The sequence below is a fragment of the Narcine bancroftii genome, chromosome 7 (assembly GCF_036971445.1).
Source record: "Narcine bancroftii isolate sNarBan1 chromosome 7, sNarBan1.hap1, whole genome shotgun sequence".
Classification (NCBI taxonomy): domain Eukaryota; kingdom Metazoa; phylum Chordata; class Chondrichthyes; order Torpediniformes; family Narcinidae; genus Narcine; species Narcine bancroftii.
The window spans coordinates 123867636-123886995 of NC_091475.1; positions in this window are offsets into that span (position 1 = coordinate 123867636).

Below are 19360 nucleotides of genomic sequence, written 5' to 3' on the forward strand. Positions count from 1 at the left end.
CCCAGCTCTGATTCCCCGCCTCTGATTCCCCGCGTCTGATTACCGGCCTCTGATTCCCCGCCTCTGATTTCCCATCTCTGATTCACAACCTCTGATTCCCCACCTCTGATACCCCATATCTGATTCCCCGCCTCTGTTTCCCCGCCTCTGATTCCCCACCTCTGATTCCCAATATCTGATTCCCCGCCTCTGATTCCCCACCTCTGATTCCCCGCCTCTGATTCGCCAGCTATGATTCCCCGCCTCTGATTCCCCGTGTTTGATTCCCTGCCTCTGATTCCCGGCCTCTGATTCCCCATCTCTGATTCACCGCCTTTGATTCGCCACCTCTGATTCCCCATATCTGATTCCCCACCTCTGTTTCCCCGCCTCTGATTCCCCGCCTCTGATTCCCCATATCTCATTCCCCGCCTCTGAATCCCCATCTCTGATTCCCGGACTCTGATTCCCCACCTCTGATTCCCTGCTTCTGATTCTGATTCCCTGCCTTTGATTCCCCATCTCTGATTCCGCACATCTGATTCCCTGCCTCTGATTCCCCATCTCTGATTCCCCATATCTGATTCCCCGCCTCTGTTTCCCCGCCTCTGATTCCCCGCCTCTGTTTCCCAAAATCTAAGTCCCCGCCTCTGATTCCCCAACTCTAATTCCCCACCTCTGATTCCCCAGCTCTGATTCCCCGCCTCTGATTCCCCGCATCTGATTCCCTGCATCTGATTCCAAGCCTCTTATTCCCTGCCTCTGATTCCCAACCTCTGATTCCCCACCTCTGATTCCCCATATCTGATTCCCAGCCTCTGTTTCCCCGCCTCTGATTCCCCGCCTCTGTTTCCCCATATCTGATTCCCGGCCTCTGGTTCCCCGCCTCTGATTCCCCGCCTCTGATTCACTGCCTCTGATTCCCCATCTCCGATTCCGCACATCTGATTCCCTGCCTCTGATTCCCCGCCTCTGATTCCCCGCCTCTGATTCCCTGCCTCTGATTCCCAACCTCTGATTCCCCACCTCTGATTCCCCGTGTTTGATTCCCCGCCTCTGTTTCCCCGCCTCTGATTCCCCGCCTCTGATTCCCCAACTCTAATTCCCCGCCTCTGATTCCCCATATCTGATTCCCCGCCTCTGATTCCCCACCCCTGTTTCCCCATATCTGATTCCCTGCCTCTGATTCCCCAACTTTGATTCCCAGCATCTGATTCCCCAGCTCTGATTCCCCGCCTCTGATTCCCCGCATCTGATTCCCTGCATCTGATTCCAAGCCTCTGATTCCCTGCCTCTGATTCCCAACCTCTGATTCGCCATCTCTGATTCACCGCCTTTGATTCGCCACCTCTGATTCCCCATATCTGATTCCTCGCCTCTGTTTCCCCGCCTCTGATTCCCCGCCTCTGATTCCCCATATCTCATTCCCCGCCTCTGATTCCCCATCTCTGATTCCCGGACTCTGATTCCCCACCTCTGATTCCCGGCCTCTTATTCCCGGCATCTGATTCCGGCCTCTGATTCCCGGCCTCTGATTCCCTGCTTCTGATTCCCCATCTCTGATTCCGCAATTCTAATTCCCTGCCTCTGATTCCCCACCTCTGATTCCCCATATCTGATTCCCCGCCTCTGTTTCCCCGCCTCTGATTCCCCGCCTCTGTTTCCCCATATCTAAGTCCCCGCCTCTGATTCCCCAACTTTGATTCCCCACCTCTGATTCCCCAGCTCTGATTCCCCACCTCTGAATCCCAGCCTCTGATTCCCAACCTCTGATTCCCCACCTCTGATTCCCCATATCTGATTCCCCGCCTCTGTTTCCCTGCCTCTGATTCCCCGCCTCTGTTTCCCCATATCTGATCCCCGCCTCTATTTGCCTGCATCTGATTCCCCGCCTCTGTTTCCCCATATCTGATTCCCCGCCTCTGAATCCCCAACTCTGATTCCCTGCCTCTGATTCCCCATATCTCATTCCCCGCCTCTGATTCCCCATCTCTGATTCCCCATCTCTGATTCACCGCCTTTGATTCGCCACCTCTGATTCCCCATATCTGATTCCTCGCCTCTGTTTCCCCGCCTCTGATTCCCCGCCTCTGATTCCCCATATCTCATTCCCCGCCTCTGATTCCCCATCTCTGATTCCCGGACTCTGATTCCCCACCTCTGATTCCCTGCCTCTTATTCCCGGCATCTGATTCCGGCCTCTGATTCCCGGCCTCTGATTCCCTGCTTCTGATTCCCCATCTCTGATTCCGCAAATCTAATTCCCTGCCTCTGATTCCCCACCTCTGATTCCCCATATCTGATTCCCCGCCTCTGTTTCCCCGCCTCTGATTCCCCGCCTCTGTTTCCCCATATCTAAGTCCCCGCCTCTGATTCCCCAACTTTGATTCCCCACCTCTGATTCCCCAGCTCTGATTCACCGCCTCTGATTCCCAGCCTCTGATTCCCAACCTCTGATTCCCCACCTCTGATTCCCCATATCTGATTCCCCGCCTGTTTCCCCGCCTCTGATTCCCCGCCTCTGTTTCCCCATATCTGATCCCCGCCTCTATTTGCCTGCATCTGATTCCCCGCCTCTGTTTCCCCATATATGATTCCCCGCCTCTGAATCCCCAACTCTGATTCCCTGCCTCTAATTTCCCAGCTCTGATTCCCCGCCTCTGATTCCCCGCGTCTGATTACCAGCCTCTGATTCCCATCCTCTGATTCCCCATCTCTGATTCACAACCTCTGATTCCCCACCTCTGATACCCCATATCTGATTCCCCGCCTCTGTTTCCCCGCCTCTGATTCCCCACCTCTGATTCCCAATATCAGAAGCCCCGCCTCTGATTCCCCAGCTCTGATTCCCCGCCTCTGATTCGCCAGCTATGATTCCCCGCCTCTGATTCCCCGTGTTTGATTCCCTGCCTCTGATTCCCGGCCTCTGATTCCCCATCTCTGATTCACCGCCTTTGATTCGCCACCTCTGATTCCCCATATCTGATTCCCTGCCTCTGTTTCCCCGCCTCTGATTCCCCGCCTCTGATTCCCCATATCTCATTCCCCGCCTCTGAATCCCCATCTCTGATTCCCGGACTCTGATTCCCCACCTCTGATTCCCTGCTTCTGATTCTGATTCCCTGCCTTTGATTCCCCATCTCTGATTCCGCATATCTGATTCCCTGCCTCTGATTCCCCATCTCTGATTCCCCATATCTGATTCCCCGCCTCTGTTTCCCCGCCTCTGATTCCCCGCCTCTGTTTCCCAATATCTAAATCCCCGCCTCTGATTCCCCAACTCTAATTCCCCACCTCTGATTCCCCAGCTCTGATTCCCCGCCTCTGATTCCCCGCATCTGATTCCCTGCATCTGATTCCAAGCCTCTTATTCCCTGCCTCTGATTCCCAACCTCTGATTCCCCACCTCTGATTCCCCATATCTGATTCCCAGCCTCTGTTTCCCCGCCTCTGATTCCCCGCCTCTGTTTCCCCATATCTTATTCCCGGCCTCTGGTTCCCCGCCTCTGATTCCCCGCCTCTGATTCCCTGCCTCTGATTCCCCATCTCCGATTCCGCACATCTGATTCCCTGCCTCTGATTCCCCGCCTCTGATTCCCCACCTCTGATTCCCTGCCTCTGATTCCCAACCTCTGATTCCCCACCTCTGATTCCCCGTGTTTGATTCCCCGCCTCTGTTTCCCCGCCTCTGATTCCCCGCCTCTGATTCCCCAACTCTAATTCCCCGCCTCTGATTCCCCATATCTGATTCCCCGCCTCTGATTCCCCACCCCTGTTTCCCCATATCTGATTCCCTGCCTCTGATTCCCCAACTTTGATTCCCAGCATCTGATTCCCCAGCTCTGATTCCCCGCCTCTGATTCCCCGCATCTGATTCCCTGCATCTGATTCCAAGCCTCTGTGTCCCTGCCTCTGATTCCCAACCTCTGATTCCCCATCTCTGATTCACCGCCTTTGATTCGCCACCTCTGATTCCCCATATCTGATTCCTCGCCTCTGTTTCCCCGCCTCTGATTCCCCGCCTCTGATTCCCCATATCTCATTCCCCGCCTCTGATTCCCCATCTCTGATTCCCGGACTCTGATTCCCCACCTCTGATTCCCGGCCTCTTATTCCCGGCATCTGATTCCGGCCTCTGATTCCCGGCCTCTGATTCCCTGCTTCTGATTCCCCATCTCTGATTCCGCAAATCTAATTCCCTGCCTCTGATTCCCCACCTCTGATTCCCCATATCTGATTCCCCGCCTCTGTTTCCCCGCCTCTGATTCCCCGCCTCTGTTTCCCCATATCTAAGTCCCCGCCTCTGATTCCCCAACTTTGATTCCCCACCTCTGATTCCCCAGCTCTGATTCCCCACCTCTGAATCCCAGCCTCTGATTCCCAACCTCTGATGCCCCACCTCAGATTCCCCATATCTGATTCCCCGCCTCTGTTTCCCTGCCTCTGATTCCCCGCCTCTGTTTCCCCATATCTGATCCCCGCCTCTATTTGCCTGCATCTGATTCCCCGCCTCTGTTTCCCCATATCTGATTCCCCGCCTCTGAATCCCCAACTCTGATTCCCTGCCTCTGATTCCCCATATCTCATTCCCCGCATCTGATTCCCCATCTCTGATTCCCCATCTCTGATTCACCGCCTTTGATTCGCCACCTCTGATTCCCCATATCTGATTCCTCGCCTCTGTTTCCCCGCCTCTGATTCCCCGCCTCTGATTCCCCATATCTCATTCCCCGCCTCTGATTCCCCATCTCTATTCCCGGACTCTGATTCCCCACCTCTGATTCCCGGCCTCTTATTCCCGGCATCTGATTCCGGCCTCTGATTCCCGGCCTCTGATTCCCTGCTTCTGATTCCCCATCTCTGATTCCGCAAATCTAATTCCCTGCCTCTGATTCCCCACCTCTGATTCCCCATATCTGATTCCCCGCCTCTGTTTCCCCGCCTCTGATTCCCCGCCTCTGTTTCCCCATATCTAAGTCCCCGCCTCTGATTCCCCAACTTTGATTCCCCACCTCTGATTCCCCAGCTCTGATTCCCCGCCTCTGAATCCCAGCCTCTGATTCCCAACCTCTGATTCCCCACCTCTGATTCCCCATATCTGATTCCCCGCCTCTGTTTCCCCGCCTCTGATTCCCCGCCTCTGTTTCCCCATATCTGATTCCCCGCCTCTGAATCCCCAACTCTGATTCCCTGCCTCTAATTTCCCAGCTCTGATTCCCCGCCTCTGATTCCCCACGTCTGATTACCGGCCTCTGTTTCCCCGCCTCTGATTCCCCATCTCTGATTCACAACCTCTGATTCCCCACCTCTGATACCCCATATCTGATTCCCCGCCTCTGTTTCCCCGCCTCTGATTCCCCACCTCTGATTCCCCATCTCTGATTCCGCAAATCTAATTCCCTGCCTCTGATTCCCCACCTCTGATTCCCCATATCTGATTCCCCGCCTCTGTTTCCCCGCCTCTGATTCCCCGCCTCTGTTTCCCCATATCTAAGTCCCCGCCTCTGATTCCCCAACTTTGATTCCCCACCTCTGATTCCCCAGCTCTGATTCCCCGCCTCTGATTCCCAGCCTCTGATTCCCAACCTCTGATTCCCCACCTCTGATTCCCCATATCTGATTCCCCGCCTCTGTTTCCCCGCCTCTGATTCCCCGCCTCTGTTTCCCCATATCTGATCCCCGCCTCTATTTGCCTGCATCTGATTCCCCGCCTCTGTTTCCCCATATCTGATTCCCCGCCTCTGAATCCCCAACTCTGATTCCCTGCCTCTAATTTCACAGCTCCGATTCCCCGCCTCTGATTCCCCGCGTCTGATTACCGGCCTCTGATTCCCCGCCTCTGATTCCCCATCTCTGATTCACAACCTCTGATTCCCCACCTCTGATACCCCATATCTGATTCCCCGCCTCTGTTTCCCCGCCTCTGATTCCCCACCTCTGATTCCCAATATCTGATTCCCCGCCTCTGATTCCCCACCTCTGATTCCCCGCCTCTGATTCGCCAGCTATGATTCCCCGCCTCTGATTCCCCGTGTTTGATTCCCTGCCTCTGATTCCCGGCCTCTGATTCCCCATCTCTGATTCACCGCCTTTGATTCGCCACCTCTGATTCCCCATATCTGATTCCCCACCTCTGTTTCCCCGCCTCTGATTCCCCGCCTCTGATTCCCCATATCTCATTCCCCGCCTCTGAATCCCCATCTCTGATTCCCGGACTCTGATTCCCCACCTCTGATTCCCTGCTTCTGATTCTGATTCCCTGCCTTTGATTCCCCATCTCTGATTCCGCACATCTGATTCCCTGCCTCTGATTCCCCATCTCTGATTCCCCATATCTGATTCCCCGCCTCTGTTTCCCCGCCTCTGATTCCCCGCCTCTGTTTCCCAAAATCTAAGTCCCCGCCTCTGATTCCCCAACTCTAATTCCCCACCTCTGATTCCCCAGCTCTGATTCCCCGCCTCTGATTCCCCGCATCTGATTCCCTGCATCTGATTCCAAGCCTCTTATTCCCTGCCTCTGATTCCCAACCTCTGATTCCCCACCTCTGATTCCCCATATCTGATTCCCAGCCTCTGTTTCCCCGCCTCTGATTCCCCGCCTCTGTTTCCCCATATCTGATTCCCGGCCTCTGGTTCCCCGCCTCTGATTCCCCGCCTCTGATTCCCTGCCTCTGATTCCCCATCTCCGATTCCGCACATCTGATTCCCTGCCTCTGATTCCCCGCCTCTGATTCCCCGCCTCTGATTCCCTGCCTCTGATTCCCAACCTCTGATTCCCCACCTCTGATTCCCCGTGTTTGATTCCCCGCCTCTGTTTCCCCGCCTCTGATTCCCCGCCTCTGATTCCCCAACACTAATTCCCCGCCTCTGATTCCCCATATCTGATTCCCCGCCTCTGATTCCCCACCCCTGTTTCCCCATATCTGATTCCCTGCCTCTGATTCCCCAACTTTGATTCCCAGCATCTGATTCCCCAGCTCTGATTCCCCGCCTCTGATTCCCCGCATCTGATTCCCTGCATCTGATTCCAAGCCTCTGATTCCCTGCCTCTGATTCCCAACCTCTGATACCCCACCTCTGATTCCCCATATCTGATCCCCAGCCTCTGTTTCCCCGCCTCTGTTTCCCCATATCTGATTCCCGGCCTCTGATTCCCTGCCTCTGATTCCCCGCCTCTGATTCCCTGCCTCTGATTCCCCATCTCCGATTCCGCACATCTGATTCCCTGCCTCTGATTCCCCGCCTCTGATTCCCCGCCTCTGATTCCCTGCATCTGATTCCCAACCTCTGATTCCCCACCTCTGATTCCCCGTGTTTGATTCCCCGCCTCTGTTTCCCCGCCTCTGATTCCCCACCTCTGATTCCCCAACTCTAATTCCCCACCTCTGATTCCCCGCCTCTGATTCCCTGCCTCTGTTTCCCCGCCTCTGATTCCCCGCCCCTGTTTCCCCATATCTGATTCCCTGCCTCTGATTCCCCAACTTTGATTCCCAGCCTCTGATTCCCCAGCTCTGATTCCCCGCCTCTGATTCCCCGTGTTTGATTCCCTGCCTCTGATTCCCCGCCTCTGATTCCCCATCTCTGATTCACCGCCTTTGATTCGCCACCTCTGATTCCCCATATCTGATTCCCCACCTCTGTTTCCCCGCATCTGATTCCCCGCCTCTGATTCTCCATATCTCATTCCCCGCCTCTGACTCCCCATCTCTGATTCCCGGACTCTGATTCCCCACCTCTGATTCCCGGCCTCTTATTCCCAGCATCTGATTCCAGGCCTCTGATTCCCGTCCTCTGACTCCCTGCTTCTGATTCTGATTCCCTGCCTCTGATTCCCCATCTCTGATTCCGCACATCTGATTACCTGCCTCTGATTCCCCACCTCTGATTCCCCATATCTGATTCCCCGCCTCTGTTTCCACGCCTCTGATTCCCCGCCTCTGTTTCCCCATATCTAATTCCCCACCTCTGATGCCCCAACTCTGATTCCCCACCTCTGATTCCACAGCTCTGATTCCCCGCCTCTGATTCCCCACATCCGATTCCCCATATCTGATTCCCCGCCTCTGTATCCCCGCCCATGATTCCCCGCCTCTGTTTCCCCATATCTGATTCCCCGCCTCTGATTCCCAACTATGATTCCCCGCCTCTTATTCCCCAGCTCTGATTCCCCGCCTCTGTTTCCCCATATCTGATGCCCCGCCTCTATTTGCCCGCCTCTGATTCCCCGCCTCTGTTTCCCCATATCTGATTCCCCGCCTCTGATTCCCAACTATGATTCCCTGCCTCTAATTTCCCAGCTCTGATTCCCCGCCTCTGATTCCCCGTGTCTGATTTCCTGCCTCTGATTCCCCGCCTCTGATTACCCATGTCTGATTCACCGCCTCTGATTCCCCACCTCTGATTCCCCATCTCTGATTCCGCACATCCGATTCCCTGCCTCTGATTCCCCGCCTCTGATTCACTGCCTCTGCTTCCCCAGCTCTGATTCCCCGCCTGTGATTCCCCGCGTCTTATTCCCTGCTTCTGATTCTGATTCCCTGCCTCTGATTCCCCATCTCTGATACCGCACATCTGATTCCCTGCCTCTGATTCCCCACCTCTGATTCCCCATATCTGATTCCCCGCCTCTGTTTCCCCACCTCTGATTCCCCGCCTCTGTTTCCCCATATCTAAGTCCCCGCCTCTGATTCCCCAACTCTGATTCCCCACCTCTGATTCCCCAGCTCTCATTCCCCGCCTCTGATCCCCGCATCTGATTCCCTGCATCTGATTCCCAGCCTCTGATTCCCTGCCTCTGATTCCCAACCTCTGATTCCCCACCTCTGATTCCCCATATCTGATTCCCCGCCTCTGTTTCCACGCCTCTGATTCCCCGCCTCTGTTTCCCCATATCTGATTCCCCGCCTCTGAATCCCCAACTCTGATTCCCTGCCTCTGATTCCCCAGCTCTGATTCCCCGCCTTTGATTCCCCCGTCTGATTCCCAGCCTCTGAAACCCCGTGTCTGATTTCTTGCCTCTGATTCCCCGCCTCTGATTCCCCATCTCTGATTCACAGCCTCTGATTCCCCACCTCTGATTCCCCATCTCTGATTCCGCACATCTGATTCCCTGCCTCTGATTCCCCATCTCTGATTCACCGCCTTTGATTCGCCACCTCTGATTCCCCATATCTGATTCCCCGCCTCTGTTTCCCCGCCTCTGATTCCCCGCCTCTGATTCCCCATATCTCATTCCCCGCCTCTGAATCCCCATCTCTGATTCCCGGACTCTGATTCCCCACCTCTTATTCCCGGCCTCTTATTCCCGGCATCTGATTCCGGCCTCTGATTCCCGGCCTCTGATTCCCTGCTTCTGATTCTGATTCCCTGCCTTTGATTCCCCATCTCTGATTCCGCACATCTGATTCCCTGCCTCTGATTCCCCATCTCTGATTCCCCATATCTGATTCCCCTTCTCTGTTTCACCGCCTCTGATTCCCCGCCTCTGTTTCCCAATATCTAAGTCCCCGCCTCTGATTCCCCAACTCCGATTCCCCACCTCTGATTCCCCAGCACTGATTCCCCGCCTGTGATTCCCCGCATCTGATTCCCTGCATCTGATTCCAAGCCTCTGATTCCCTGCCTCTGATTCCCAACCTCTGATTCCCCACCTCTGATTCCCCATATCTGATTCCCAGCCTCTGTTTCCCCGCCTCTGATTCCCTGCCTCTGTTTCCCCATATCTGATTCCCGGCCTCTGATTCCCCGCCTCTGATTCCCCGCCTCTGATTCCCTGCCTCTGATTCCCCATCTCCGATTCCGCACATCTGATTCCCTGCCTCTGATTCCCCGCCTCTGATTCCCCGCCTCTGATTCCCTGCCTCTGATTCCCAACCTCTGATTCCCCACCTCTGATTCCCCGTGTTTGATTCCCCGCCTCTGTTTCCCCGCCTCTGATTCCCCGCCTCTGATTCCCCAACTCTAATTCCCCGCCTCTGATTCCCCATATCTGATTCCCCGCCTCTGTTTCCCCGCCTCTGATTCCCCGCCCCTGTTTCCCCATATCTGATTCCCTGCCTCTGATTCCCCAACTTTGATTCCCAGCCTCTGATTCCCCAGCTCTGATACCAGGCCTCTGATTCCCCGTGTTTGATTCCCAGCCTCTGATTCCCCGCCTCTGATTCCCCATCTCTGATTCACCGCCTTTGATTCGCCTCCTCTGATTCCCCATATCTGATTCCCCACCTCTGTTTCCCCGCCTCTGATTCCCCGCCTCTGATTCTCCATATCTCATTCCCCGCCTCTGAATCCCCATCACTGATTCCCAGACTCTGATTCCGCACCTCTGATTCCCGGCCTCTTATTCCCAGCATCTGATTCCAGGCCTCTGATTCCCGGCCTCTGACTCCCCGCTTCTGATTCTGATTCCCTGCCTCTGATTCCCCATCTCTGATTCCGCACATCTGATTACCTGCCTCTGATTCCCCACCTCTGATTCCCCATATCTGATTCCTCGCCTCTGTTTCCCCGCCTCTGATTCCCCGCCTCTGATTCCCCAGCTCTGATTCCCCGCCTCTGATTTTCCGTGTTTGATTCCCTGCCTCTGATTCCCGGCCTCTGATTCCCCATCTCTGATTCACCGCCTTTGATTCGCCACCTCTGATTCCCCATATCTGATTCCCCGCCTCTGTTTCCCCACCTCTGATTCCCCGCCTCTGATTCCCCATATCTCATTCCCCGCCTCTGAATCCCCATCTCTGATTCCCGGACTCTGATTCCCCACCTCTGATTCCCGGCCTCTTATTCCCGGCATCTGATTCCGGCCTCTGATTCCCGGCCTCTGATTCCCTGCTTCTGATTCCCCATCTCTGATTCCGCAAATCTAATTCCCTGCCTCTGATTCCCCACCTCTGAATCCCCATATATGATTCCCCGCCTCTGTTTCCCGGCCTCTGATTCCCCGCTTCTGATTCTGATTCCCTGCCTCTGATTCCCCATCTCTGATTCCGCACATCTGATTCCCTGCCTCTGATTCCCAACCTCTGATTCCCCATCTCTGATACATCGCCTTTGATTCGCCACCTCTGATTCCCCATATCTGATTCCTCGCCTCTGTTTCCCTGCCTCTGATTCCCCGCCTCTGATTCCCCATATCTCATTCCCCGCCTCTGATTCCCCATCTCTGATTCCCGGACTCTGATTCCCCACCTCTGATTCCCGGCCTCTTATTCCCGGCATCTGATTCCGGCCTCTGATTCCCGGCCTCTGATTCCCTGCTTCTGATTCCCCATCTCTGATTCCGCAAATCTAATTCCCTGCCTTTGATTCCCCACCTCTGATTCCCCATATCTGATTCCCCGCCTCTGTTTCCCTGCCTCTGATTCCCCGCTTCTGATTCTGATTCCCTGCCTCTGATTCCCCATCTCTGATTCCGCACATCTGATTCCCTGCCTCTGATTCCCCAACTCTGATTCCCCATATCTGATTTCCCGCCTCTGTTTCCCGGCCTCTGATTCCCCGCCTCTGTTTCCCCATATCTAATTCCCAACCTCTGATGCCCCAACTCTGATTCCCCATCTCTGATTCACCGCCTTTGATTCGCCACCTCTGATTCCCCATATCTGATTCCCCTCCTCTGTTTCCCCGCCTCTGATTCCCCGCCTCTGATTCCCCAGCTCTGATTCCCCGCCTCTGATTCCCCAGCTCTGATTCCCCGCCTCTGATTCCCCGTGTTTGATTCCCTGCCTCTGATTCCCCGCCTCTGATTCCCCATCTCTGATTCACCGCCTTTGATTCGCCACCTCTGATTCCCCATATCTGATTCCTCGCCTCTGTTTCCCCGCCTCTGATTCCCCGCCTCTGATTCCCCAGCTCTGATTCCCCGCCTCTGATTTTCCGTGTTTGATTCCCTGCCTCTGATTCCCGGCCTCTGATTCCCCATCTCTGATTCACCGCCTTTGATTCGCCACCTCTGATTCCCCATATCTGATTCCCCGCCTCTGTTTCCCCGCCTCTGATTCCCCGCCTCTGATTCCCCAGCTCTGATTCCCCGCCTCTGATTCCCCGTGTTTGATTCCCTGCCTCTGATTCCCCGCCTCTGATTCCCCATCTCTGATTCACCGCCTTTGATTCGCCACCTCTGATTCCCCATATCTGATTCCTCGCCTCTGTTTCCCCGCCTCTGATTACCCGCCTCTGATTCCCCAGCTCTGATTCCCCGCCTCTGATTTTCCGTGTTTGATTCACTGCCTCTGATTCCCGGCCTCTGATTCCCCATCTCTGATTCACCGCCTTTGATTCGCCACCTCTGATTCCCCATATCTGATTCCTCGCCTCTGTTTCCCCGCCTCTGATTCCCCGCCTTTAATTCCCCAGCTCTGATTCCCCGCCTCTGATTTTCCGTGTTTGATTCCCTGCCTCTGATTCCCGGCCTCTGATTCCCCATATCTGATTCCCCGCCTCTGAATCCCCAACTCTGATTCCCTGCCTCTGATTCCCCAGCTCTGATTCCCCGCCTTTGATTCCCCCGTCTGATTCCCAGCCTCTGAAACCCCGTGTCTGATTTCTTGCCTCTGATTCCCCGCCTCTGATTCCCCATCTCTGATTCACAGCCTCTGATTCCCCACCTCTGATTCCCAATCTCTGATTCCGCACATCTGATTCCCTGCCTCTGATTCCCCGACTCTGATCCCCACCTCTGATTCCCCAGCTCTGATTCCCCGCCTCTGATTCCCCAACTCTGATGCCCCGCCTCTGATTCCGCAGCTCTGATTCCCCGCCTCTGATTCCCCGTGTTTGATTCCCTGCCTCTGATTCCCCGCCTCTGATTCCCCATCTCTGATTCACCGCCTTTGATTCGCCACCTCTGATTCCCCATATCTGATTCCTCGCCTCTGTTTCCCCGCCTCTGATTCTCCGCCTCTGATTCCCCAGCTCTGATTCCCCGCCACTGATTTTCCGTGTTTGATTCCCTGCCTCTGATTCCCCAGCTCTGATTCCCCGCCTTTGATTCCCCCGTCTGATTCCCAGCCTCTGAAACCCCGTGTCTGATTTCTTGCCTCTGATTCCCCGCCTCTGATTCCCCATCTCTGATTCACAGCCTCTGATTCCCCGCCTCTGTTTCCCCATATCTGATTCCCCGCCTCTGAATCCCCAACTCTGATTCCCTGCCTCTGATTCCCCATATCTCATTCCCCGCCTCTGATTCCCCATCTCTGATTCCCCATCTCTGATTCACCGCCTTTGATTCGCCACCTCTGATTCCCCATATCTGATTCCTCGCCTCTGTTTCCCCGCCTCTGATTCCCCGCCTCTGATTCCCCATATCTCATTCCCCGCCTCTGATTCCCCATCTCTGATTCCCGGACTCTGATTCCCCACCTCTGATTCCCGGCCTCTTATTCCCGGCATCTGATTCCGACCTCTGATTCCCGGCCTCTGATTCCCTGCTTCTGATTCCCCATCTCTGATTCCGCAAATCTAATTCCCTGCCTCTGATTCCCCACCTCTGATTCCCCATATCTGATTCCCCGCCTCTGTTTCCCCGCCTCTGATTCACCGCCTCTGTTTCCCCATATCTAAGTCCCCGCCTCTGATTCCCCAACTTTGATTCCCCACCTCTGATTCCCCAGCTCTGATTCCCCGCCTCTGAATCCCAGCCTCTGATTCCCAACCTCTGATTCCCCACCTCTGATTCCCCATATCTGATTCCCCGCCTCTGTTTCCCCGCCTCTGATTCCCCGCCTCTGTTTCCCCATATCTGATCCCCGCCTCTATTTGCCTGCATCTGATTCCCCGCCTCTGTTTCCCCATATCTCATTCCCCGCCTCTGAATCCCCAACTCTGATTCCCTGCCTCTAATTTCCCAGCTCTGATTCCCCGCCTCTGATTCCCCGCGTCTGATTACCGGCCTCTGTTTCCCCGCCTCTGATTCCCCATCTCTGATTCACAACCTCTGATTCCCCACCTCTGATACCCCATATCTGATTCCCCGCCTCTGTTTCCCCGCCTCTGATTCCCCACCTCTGATTCCCCATCTCTGATTCCGCAAATCTAATTCCCTGCCTCTGATTCCCCACCTCTGATTCCCCATATCTGATTCCCCGCCTCTGTTTCCCCGCCTCTGATTCCCCGCCTCTGTTTCCCCATATCTAAGTCCCCGCCTCTGATTCCCCAACTTTGATTCCCCACCTCTGATTCCCCAGCTCTGATTCCCCGCCTCTGATTCCCAGCCTCTGATTCCCAACCTCTGATTCCCCACCTCTGATTCCCCATATCTGATTCCCCGCCTCTGTTTCCCCGCCTCTGATTCCCCGCCTCTGTTTCCCCATATCTGATCCCCGCCTCTATTTGCCTGCATCTAATTCCCCGCCTCTGTTTCCCCATATCTGATTCCCCGCCTCTGAATCCCCAACTCTGATACCCTGCCTCTAATTTCCCAGCTCTGATTCCCCGCCTCTGATTCCCCGCGTCTGATTACCGGCCTCTGATTCCCCGCCTCTGATTCCCCATCTCTGATTCACAACCTCTGATTCCCCACCTCTGATACCCCATATCTGATTCCCCGCCTCTGTTTCCCCGCCTCTGATTCCCCACCTCTGATTCCCAATATCTGATTCCCCGCCTCTGATTCCCCACCTCTGATTCCCCGCCTCTGATTCGCGAGCTATGATTCCCCGCCTCTGATTCCCCGTGTTTGATTCCCTGCCTCTGATTCCCGGCCTCTGATTCCCCATCTCTGATTCACCGCCTTTGATTCGTCACCTCTGATTCCCCATATCTGATTCCCCACCTCTGTTTCCCCGCCTCTGATTCCCCGCCTCTGATTCCCCATATCTCATTCCCCGCCTCTGAATCCCCATCTCTGATTCCCGGACTCTGATTCCCCACCTCTGATTCCCAGCTTCTGATTCTGATTCCCTGCCTTTGATTCCCCATCTCTGATTCCGCACATCTGATTCCCTGCCTCTGATTCCCCATCTCTGATTCCCCATATCTGATTCCCCGCCTCTGTTTCCCCGCCTCTGATTCCCCGCCTCTGTTTCCCAATATCTAAGTCCCCGCCTCTGATTCCCCAACTCTAATTCCCCACCTCTGATTCCCCAGCTCTGATTCCCCGCCTCTGATTCCCCGCATCTGATTCCCTGCATCTGATTCCAAGCCTCTTATTCCCTGCCTCTGATTCCCAAACTCTGATTCCCCACCTCTGATTCCCCATATCTGATTCCCAGCCTCTGTTTCCCCGCCTCTGATTCCCCGCCTCTGTTTCCCCATATCTGATTCCCGGCCTCTGGTTCCCCGCCTCTGATTCCCCGCCTCTGATTCCCTGCCTCTGATTCCCCATCTCCGATTCCGCACATCTGATTCCCTGCCTCTGATTCCCCGCCTCTGATTCCCCGCCTCTGATTCCCTGCCTCTGATTCCCAACCTCTGATTCCCCACCTCTGATTCCCCGTGTTTGATTCCCCGCCTCTGTTTCCCCGCCTCTGATTCCCCGCCTCTGATTCCCCAACTCTAATTCCCCGCCTCTGATTCCCCATATCTGATTCCCCGCCTCTGATTCCCCACCCCTGTTTCCCCATATCTGATTCCCTGCCTCTGATTCCCCAACTTTGATTCCCAGCATCTGATTCCCCAGCTCTGATTCCCCGCCTCTGATTCCCCGCATCTGATTCCCTGCATCTGATTCCAAGCCTCTGATTCCCTGCCTCTGATTCCCAACCTCTGATACCCCACCTCTGATTCCCCATATCTGATCCCCAGCCTCTGTTTCCCCGCCTCTGTTTCCCCATATCTGATTCCCGGCCTCTGATTCCCTGCCTCTGATTCCCTGCCTCTGATTCCCTGCCTCTGATTCCCCATCTCCGATCCGCACATCTGATTCCCTGCCTCTGATTCCCCGCCTCTGATTCCCCGCCTCTGATTCCCTGCATCTGATTCCCAACCTCTGATTCCCCACCTCTGATTCCCCGTGTTTGATTCCCCGCCTCTGTTTCCCCGCCTCTGATTCCCCGCCTCTGATTCCCCAACTCTAATTCCCCACCTCTGATTCCCCATATCTGATTCCCTGCCTCTGTTTCCCCGCCTCTGATTCCCCGCCCCTGTTTCCCCATATCTGATTCCCTGCCTCTGATTCCCCAACTTTGATTCCCAGCCTCTGATTCCCCAGCTCTGATTCCCCGCCTCTGATTCCCCGTGTTTGATTCCCTGCCTCTGATTCCCCGCCTCTGATTCCCCATCTCTGATTCACCGCCTTTGATTCGCCACCTCTGATTCCCCATATCTGATTCCCCACCTCTGTTTCCTCGCATCTGATTCCCCGCCTCTGATTCTCCATATCTCATTCCCCGCCTCTGACTCCCCATCTCTGATTCCCGGACTCTGATTCCCCACCTCTGATTCCTGGCCTCTTATTTCCAGCATCTGATTCCAGGCCTCTGATTCCCGTCCTCTGACTCCCCGCTTCTGATTCTGATTCCCTGCCTCTGATTCCCCATCTCTGATTCCCGGACTCTGATTCCCCACCTCTGATTCCCGGCCTCTTATTCCCGGCATCTGATTCCGGCCTCTGATTCCCGGCCTCTGATTCCCTGCTTCTGATTCCCCATCTCTGATTCCGCAAATCTAATTCCCTGCCTCTGATTCCCCACCTCTGATTCCCCATATCTGATTCCCCACCTCTGTTTCCCCGCCTCTGATTCCCCGCCTCTGTTTCCCCATATCTAAGTCCCCGCCTCTGATTCCCCAACTTTGATTCCCCACCTCTGATTCCCCAGCTCTGATTCCCCGCCTCTGAATCCCAGCCTCTGATTCCCAACCTCTGATTCCCCACCTCTGATTCCCCATATCTGATTCCCCGCCTCTGTTTCCCCGCCTCTGATTCCCCGCCTCTATTTCCCCATATCTGATCCCCGCCTCTATTTGCCTGCATCTGATTCCCCGCCTCTGTTTCCCCATATCTGATTCCCCGCCTCTGAATCCCCAACTCTGATTCCCTGCCTCTAATTTCCCAGCTCTGATTCCCCGCCTCTGATTCCACGCGTCTGATTACCGGCCTCTGTTTCCCCGCCTCTGATTCCCAATCTCTGATTCACAACCTCTGATTCCCCACCTCTGATACCCCATATCTGATTCCCCGCCTCTGTTTCCCCGCCTCTGATTCCCCACCTCTGATTCCCCATCTCTGATTCCGCAAATCTAATTCCCTGCCTCTGATTCCCCACCTCTGATTCCCCATATCTGATTCCCCGCCTCTGTTTCCCCGCCTCTGATTCCCCGCCTCTGTTTCCCCATATCTAAGTCCCCGCCTCTGATTCCCCAACTTTGATTACCCACCTCTGATTCCCCAGCTCTGATTCCCCGCCTCTGATTCCCAGCCTCTGATTCCCAACCTCTGATTCCCCACCTCTGATTCCCCATATCTGATTTCCCGCCTCTGTTTCCCCGCCTCTGATTCCCCGCCACTGTTTCCCCATATCTGATCCCCGCCTCTATTTGCCTGCATCTGATTCCCCGCCTCTGTTTCTCCATATCTGATTCCCCGCCTCTGAAACCCCAACTCTGATTCCCTGCCTCTAATTTCCCAGCTCTGATTCCCCGCCTCTGATTCCCCGCGTCTGATTACCGGCCTCTGATTCCCCGCCTCTGATTCCCCATCTCTGATTCACAACCTCTGATTCCCCACCTCTGATACCCCATATCTAATTCCCCGCCTCTGTTTCCCCGCCTCTGATTCCCCACCTCTGATTCACAATATCTGATTCCCGGCCTCTGATTCCCCACATCTGATTCCCCGCCTCTGATTCGCCAGCTATGATTCCCCGCCTCTGATTCCCCGTGTTTGATTCCCTGCCTCTGATTCCCGGCCTCTGATTCCCCATCTCTGATTCACCGCCTTTGATTCGCCACCTCTGATTCCCGATATCTGATTCCCCACCTCTGTTTCCCCGCCTCTGATTCCCCGCCTCTGATTCCCCATATCTCATTCCCCGCCTCTGAATCCCCATCTCTGATTCCCGGACTCTGATTCCCCACCTCTGATTCCCTGCTTCTGATTCTGATTCCCTGCCTTTGATTCCCCATCTCTGATTCCGCACATCTGATTCCCTGCCTCTGATTCCCCATCTCTGATTCCCCATATCTGATTCCCCACCTCTGTTTCCCCGCCTCTGATTCCCCGCCTCTGTTTCCCAATATCTAAGTCCCCGCCTCTGATTCCCCAACTCTAATTCCCCACCTCTGATTCCCCAGCTCTGATTCCCCGCCTCTGATTCCCCGCATCTGATTCCCTGCATCTGATTCCAAGCCTCTTATTCCCTGCCTCTGATTCCCAACCTCTGATTCCCCACCTCTGATTCCCCATATCTGATTCCCAGCCTCTGTTTCCCCGCCTCTGATTCCCCGCCTCTGTTTCCCCATATCTGATTCCCGGCCTCTGGTTCCCCGCCTCTGATTCCCCGCCTCTGATTCCCTGCCTCTGATTCCCCGCCTCTGATTCCCCGCCTCTGATTCCCTGCCTCTGATTCCCAACCTCTGATTCCCCACCTCTGATTCCCCGTGTTTGATTCCCCGACTCTGTTTCCCCGCCTCTGATTCCCCGCCTCTGATTCCCCAACTCTAATTCCCCGCCTCTGATTCCCCATATCTGATTCCCCGCCTCTGATTCCCCACCCCTGTTTCCCCATATCTGATTCCCTGCCTCTGATTCCCCAACTTTGATTCCCAGCATCTGATTCCCCAGCTCTGATTCCCCGCCTCTGATTCCCCGCATCTGATTCCCTGCATCTGATTCCAAGCCTCTGATTCCCTGCCTCTGATTCCCAACCTCTGATACCCCACCTCTGATTCCCCATATCTGATCCCCAGCCTCTGTTTCCCCGCCTCTGTTTCCCCATATCTGATTCCCGGCCTCTGATTCCCTGCCTCTGATTCCCCGCCTCTGATTCCCTGCCTCTGATTCCCCATCTCCGATTCCGCACATCTGATTCCCTGCCTCTGATTCCCCGCCTCTGATTCCCCGCCTCTGATTCCCTGCATCTGATTCCCAACCTCTGATTCCCCACCTCTGATTCCCCGTGTTTGATTCCCCGCCTCTGTTTCCCCGCCTCTGATTCCCCGCCTCTGATTCCCCAACTCTAATTCCCCACCTCTGATTCCCCATATCTGATTCCCTGCCTCTGTTTCCCCGCCTCTGATTCCCCGCCCCTGTTTCCCCATATCTGATTCCCTGCCTCTGATTCCCCAACTTTGATTCCCAGCCTCTGATTCCCCAGCTCTGATTCCCCGCCTCTGATTCCCCGTGTTTGATTCCCTGCCTCTGATTCCCCGCCTCTGATTCCCCATCTCTGATTCACCGCCTTTGATTCGCCACCTCTGATTCCCCATATCTGATTCCCCACCTCTG